Below are 6,515 nucleotides of genomic sequence, written 5' to 3'. Positions count from 1 at the left end.
TTTTGAGCTGTGTTGGGAGGTAGGTGGGATTGGGGTGCTCCCACTGGGAAAGGAGCTACTGAGTATTCCTCTGCCAGAGCTGTTCACCAGGGAGTGCGTTCTGTTTTTTCACCTGTCACCCATTGTGCAAGCTCACAAAATACACTGTTGTTGGCACTGCCCTTGGCCCTACCTCAACCGTGGGAATGTCAACATTCAGCCCCGGTGTCCCTCAGGCATTGTTTTCACAAGGCCACCAGCACAGATCCATTGAAGTCAGGTCCCAAGACTGCTGTAGTCATGCACCTGGGCCCACTGTGGCCTACAGCTGCTAAGGCCAGGTCCATCTTGGCCACAGGAGCACCCATTGTCCACTCGGATGTCTTGCAGGTGCTGAATTTAGAAAGCCAGTGGTGGAGGTGTAACTCTGAGGCTTGCGCAGCAGCAGGGAGACATTTTAGCCTTGCTTCCTAAGTTGTGCAGCCCCTGGGGCTTAGTTCTGGTTTCAGCCCTGCCTCTGCATGTGGGCAACCCATTGGCAATTGTTCCTGGAGCCCGCCAAGGTGGCAGTTGGGGTGCAAGAGCCCGCCGAGGTAGCAGCTGGGGAGCGGAGTCTGCTGAGGGGTGAACCCCTAAGACAGTGGCTGGGGCATGCTCTCCTGGAGCCTTTGGAGGTGGGGGCTGGCGTGTGGATAAAGAGGCTGCTAAGGTGGCCCCACCCCCTCCTTTTGCATGCCACTTTGCAATGGCACTTTGCTTCTATGGCAGGCCTGGGCTTCTTCCACGAAGACTCCCAGATGAGACCATATCACACTCCAGCCCCTTCAGGCTGTCTCTGTGCAGCCAACCGCAGTCCTCTCACTGGGTCTGTCCTCTAAACCCCAAGTTTCAGCACCCAGTCCCAACCCATACCAGCAAACGCATGTCTCAGGCTGGGGCACACAGGGTGGTGGCATGACCGTCTGTATAGGTCTCTCTCTGTTCTGCCTGCCACAAACTGTTTATTATGCTCTTCTCTGAGCCTCTGAAGCTCTCTTTCTGTCCCAGCTGATCTCCCCACAGGTGAGGGAGTTTCCCAGGGTGCGGGGACCTTTCCTCTTTTTCAGCTCCCTCCCAGGGGTGCAGGTCTTGTCCTGCTTCCTCTTTTTTTTCCCCATTCATCCTACTTGGTTACATGGAGATCTTTCTTGTCCTTTCAGGTGTTTGAGGTCTTCTGCTAGTGTTCAGTAGGTGTTTTGTGAGAATTGGTCCATCTGTAGAAGTATTTTTTGATGTGTTTGTGGGAGGAGGTGAGTTCCACGTCCTTCTACTCTGACATCTTGATTGGAGCCCTGTATTATCACCATTTTAAGAGGTGAGAAATATGTAGCTCATTGAGCATTAGCAACTTGCCTCAAAATCATATTATTGGTATATTATGAGTTGCTCATAGGTCTAGTCAAAGTTACTGATTTAAACGGCAGTGCTTTACTGCCACCTTATGGGTAAATGGGGTTTGTTAAAAGTCCTTCAAGAGTTATTATGGTTAAAGTTGGGCATAGAGTGCCTGTAGCAGATGAAAAACGTATCTTAAGAGTCATACTAAGATGTTTGTATTATAACTCACAAGAAATAGTGCTTTTTAAAGCAGATCATATTTAAATCATTATAGAATGGAGGCAGATTTATGTCTGGGAGAAGGGAATGGAGGCTGAGGTAATAATAAGAATATAAAAATAACCCATGAAATGTGATGAAGACTTGGATTAAATACATGTTTATGGGTTTAATTTATACTTAAGATGAAATAAGGAATATATAGAAATTATATATTGAAATGGAGTTTGAGTGAGAAAGGACTCAGAGTAGAGACATTAACTTTCATTAACTCAAAACACATGGAGGAGCACATTTAGAAAGGAAAAAATAAAATTTATATTGGATAGATTGATTTTAAAAATTCTGAGCCAGTGAAATTAAGATGTTTACTATCTGATACTAAGAAGATGGGTACAGTCTCATGATGTGAAAATGTGAGTTGTAAGTATATATAGGCAATAGAGTAATTATAATTGTTGAGAGGGATTGTCAAGCAGAGGAGGTGGGGATGGGTAAAGAGAAGATGGCAATGACAAAAACCTGGGAGTGATCAACAATTAGGGATTTCAGACAGACAGAGGGATTTCAAAATTCAAAACACCTGCTGCTGGTGTGGGGGGAGAGAGAGAGAGAGAGGGAGGGAGGGAGGGAGGGAGAGAGAGAGAGAGGGAGGGAGGGAGGGAGAGAGAGGGAGAGAGAGAGAGAGAGAGAGAGAGAGCGAGAGCGAGTGAGCACAGGCAGTTGTCAAAGCTAGGAACGCTACAGGGGACGCTCCTTTCATGTTGACAATGGTAGGGTATTTGTGGAATTGATCATCTTTTAGGGGTTGCACTGAAAGGAAGGAAATCTTGCATTTAGGTAAATATGCTCACCTCCTTTCCTTTTTTGAAAATGTCTACTCTCAAATAACAGAAAAAAAATATTATTATGAAAGTTCTTACTCTTGTGTATAGGAAATTTAAGTAAACGTGTTATTATCCTCTGTGCGGGGGCGGGGGGGGGAAATTGTATTATTACAGAGCATGATCTTATCTTTTGGAGTCCTTAGAAAAAGTAAAATAATGACATTGTACTCTAGTCTAGACTTTAGAAGATATCAGAGGAAAACATAAATACAATGACATGATAAAGATAAAGCTGACTTCTACTTTCGGATAATATGGAGTAAGAGAGACGAGCTATGCTTCCTACCTGAAAAGACAAAAAATCAGACAAAACATATGAAACAATGACACTGTCTAGTCAGACAATGAAGAGTGCTGATTCCTGAGAGATGGGAAACAAATATGGTAAGCTCTATGGTTGGCCTTGGTTTCTGCATTGTGAGAAATTCTAGGAATAGGAAAGAGGAACCCCGATAGGGCAAGTGGATTCCCTGAATTGAGGAGACAGAGCTGAGAGGAGAGAGACCAAAGTGGCTATAGTTTGCAGGACCACGGGAGAACTGGAGAGAAAGCTCAGCAGATTACTGATTTGTGCTTATGTGTGAGGAAACTACCCAAGGCTAAGAAAGAACCACCAGAGAGGATTAGAGATAACAGAGCCCATGTCTCATACAGAGCTGGTAATGGTGCTTGTTCCTACTAGCCAGACCAGAAAACCTTATAATCCATGGTGCAATGAGTAGAGTACTCAAAAGGGTCTTGCCTCAGTCATGAGGAGTAATTAGCCCACTTAGTGAATACTGCACTGATCCCATCTAACTCTTACAAGCAAAATTCCAGGGGATCACAATATTTCCAAGTAACTGAGCTATGTGTCAGAACAAAGCTCAGGAATATTTCTAGAAATACAAAAATATTCAGAACCAAACAAGGTAAAATTCATAATGTCTAATATCCTAAAATATAATCTATAATGAGAAGAAAAGCAGCAAACCCAGAATGGACACAGATATTAGAATTAGCAGATAGAGCCATAAAAATAGTTATTGTAACTGTATTCCAGATGTTAAAAAAAGTTAGGAACATGTAAGATATAAATCAAACTTGTAGAGATGAATATTAAAATGTTTGAGATGAAAAAGCTACTGAATGGTGTTAATCGAAGATGGATTACTACTGAAGGAAAAACTTTGTGAACATGAAGTCAAAGCAATAGTGTTGGAAACCAATCCTCCCTGGAGTTCTTGGTGTTCCTGCATGGCCCAGGACTCAGAGCAGTGGAAATTGACACACTCTAAAGACAGAGACTGTCATTTTCCCCAGAGCTATTTGCTTTTCATATTCTAAAGATGATAGACCCAAGATGATTGTTTCCACTGATTTACCGTAAGCTCTGTATGGTAGAGACTGCGTATTCTGCCAATTCAGATGGCATCCTTCCCTTGGCACCTCTGTAACAGATACCCAAAGTGTCAGTGGGAGAAGTCCACTGGCTTCTTTCTAACAAGATGCTGAGATAATTTTAAGAGGACCCTGGAGCCATGTGTCCCCCCATGTAATCAGCATGGTAGTTAAGGTCAAAGAGCCAACAGAACGTATAAACAATCTGACAACAGTCTTATAGGATATTCAGAGTCAAAAGAGATATTCTTTCCCAGGCCAGTAGGGAGCAAGCTGCTGAGGAAAAGAGAACATGTTAGTTTTATGTTAGTCTTCTTTCCATATAAAGTATGTGTGTGTGTGTGTATGTGTGTGTGTGTGTGTATATATATATATATATATATATATATATATATATATATATATATATATAAGAGACAGAGAGAGAGAGAATATAACCCAAAGAAGAACATGTCCCTATATGTTTCAAAGGTTAAAATGTGTCAAGACTGTCAAGAGAACTTAAGAAAAAAACCAATGATCGATGGGACATTCATGAATACCATTAATGTAGACCTCTTCTACGGAGAAAAGGGGGCTGGTGAAAATGTAGGGCCCTGCTGAGCCAAGCCAGACATGCATAAATGCCTCTGCTTCAAGGCTGAGTCTGAAAGTGAGATTGTTTAATGTGGAAAGTAGGAAACAGGAATGGACAGGAAGAGCACAACACTCCGCGTTTCCTATTTTTTTTTTAATTTTTGAATTTTATTTATTTTTTTATACAGCAGGTTCTTATTAGTCATCAGTTTTATACACATCAGTGTATACGTGTCAATCCCAATCGCCCAATTCAGCACACCACCACCACCCCCACCCCCTGGCCGCTTCCTCCCCTTGGTGTCCATACGTTTGTTCTCTACATCTGTGTCTCAATTTCTGCCCTGCAAACCGGTTCATCTGTACCATTTTTCTATGTTCCACATATATGCGTTAATATATGATATTTGTTTTTCTCTTTCTGACTTATTTCACTCTGTATGACAGTCTCTAGATCCATCCACGTCTCCACAAATGACCCAATTTCGTTCCTTTTTATGGCTGAGTAATATTCCATTGTATATATGTACCACAACTTCTTTATCCATTCATCTGTCGATGGGCATTTAGGTTGCTTCCATGACCTGGCTATTGTAAATAGTGCTGCAATGAACATTCGGGTGCATGTGTCTTTTTGAATTATGGTTTTCTCTGGGTATATGCCAGTAGTGAGATTGCTGGATCACATGGTAATTCTATTTTTAGTTTTTTAAGGAACCTCCATACTGTTCTCCATAGTGGCTGTATCAATTTACATTCCCACCAACAGTGCAAGAGGGTTCCCTTTTCTCCACACCCTCTCCAGCATTTGTTGTTTGTAGATTTGCTGATGATGCCCATTCTAACTGGTGTGAGGTGATGCCTCATTGTAGTTTTGATTTGCATTTCTCTAATAATTAGTGATGTTGAGCATCTTTTCATGTGCTTCTTGGCCATCTGTATATCTTCTTTGGAGAAATGTCTATATAGGTCTTCTGCCCATTTTTGGATTGGGTTGTTTGTTTTTTTAATATTGAGCTGCGTGAGCTATTTATATATTTTGGAGATTAATCCTTTGTCCGTTGATTCGTTTGCAAATATTTTCTCCCATTCTGAGGGTTGTCTTTTCATCTTGTTTATGGTTTCCTTTGCTGTGCAAAAGCTTTGAAGTTTCATTAGGTCCCATTTGTTTATTTTTGTTTTTATTTCCATTATTCTAGGAGGTGGATCAAAAAAGATCTTGCTGTGATTTATGTCAAAGAGTGTTCTTCCTATGTTTTCCTCTGAGAGTTTTATAGTGTCCGGTCTTACATTTAGGTCTCGAATCCATTTTGAGTTTATTCTTGTGTATGGTGTTAGGGAGTATTCTAATTTCATTCATTCTAATTTCATTTTACATGTAGCTGTCCAGTTTTCCCAGCACCACTTTGTATATCTTTGCCTCCTTTGTCATAGATTACTTGACCATAGGTGCATGGGTTTATCTCTGGGCTTTCTATCTTGTTCCATTGATCTATGTTTCTGCTTTTGTGCCAGTACCATATTGTCTTGATTACTGCAGCTTTGTAGTATAGTCTGAAGTCAGGGAGCCTGATTCCTCCAGCTCTGTTTTTTTCCCTCAAGATTGCTTTGGCTATTTGGGGTCTTTTGTGTCTCCATACAAATTTTAAGATTTTTTGTTCTAGTTCTGTAAAAAATGCCATTGGTAATTTGATAGGGATTGCATTGAATCTGTAGATTGCTTTGGGTAGTATAGTCATTTTCACAATATTGATTCTTCCAATCCAAGAACATGGTATATCTCTCCATCTGTTGGTATCATCTTTAATTTCTTTCATCAGTGTCTTATAGTTTTCTGCACACAGGTCTTTTGTCTCCCTAGGTAGGTTTATTCCTAGGTATTTTATTCTTTTTGTTGCAGTGGTAAATGGGAGTGTTTCCTTAATTTCTCATTCAGATTTTTCATCATTAGTGTATAGGAATGCAAGAGATTTCTGTGCATTAATTTTGTATCCTGCAACTTAACCAAATTCATTGATTAGCTCTAGTAGTTTTCTGGTGGCACCTTTAGGATTCTCTATGTATAGTATCATGTCATCTGCAAACAGTGACATTTTT

The sequence above is a fragment of the Eubalaena glacialis genome, chromosome 4 (assembly GCF_028564815.1).
Source record: "Eubalaena glacialis isolate mEubGla1 chromosome 4, mEubGla1.1.hap2.+ XY, whole genome shotgun sequence".
Classification (NCBI taxonomy): Eukaryota; Metazoa; Chordata; class Mammalia; order Artiodactyla; family Balaenidae; genus Eubalaena; species Eubalaena glacialis.
Note: the sequence above shows the minus strand (reverse complement) of the source record.